Below are 229 nucleotides of genomic sequence, written 5' to 3'. Positions count from 1 at the left end.
GGACCTGCAGTACATGTTGTGCTAAAAGGGGACCCAAGCACAAAGGATGTGCTCAAATGAAGTTACATCAAATGGGCGCACCAATGGAAAGAGTAGACATTGACATTGCTGGTCCTTTGCCCCAAACTCGTGCTGGAAACGGGTAAATTTTGTGGTGGTGGATTATTTCACCAAGTGGCCTGAGGCATATGCAATACCAAATCAGGAAGCTACAAGTGTAGCTTCGGCT

Source organism: Limulus polyphemus, unplaced genomic scaffold, assembly GCF_000517525.1.
Source record: "Limulus polyphemus unplaced genomic scaffold, Limulus_polyphemus-2.1.2 Scaffold688, whole genome shotgun sequence".
Lineage (NCBI taxonomy): Eukaryota > Metazoa > Arthropoda > Merostomata > Xiphosura > Limulidae > Limulus > Limulus polyphemus.
Note: the sequence above shows the minus strand (reverse complement) of the source record.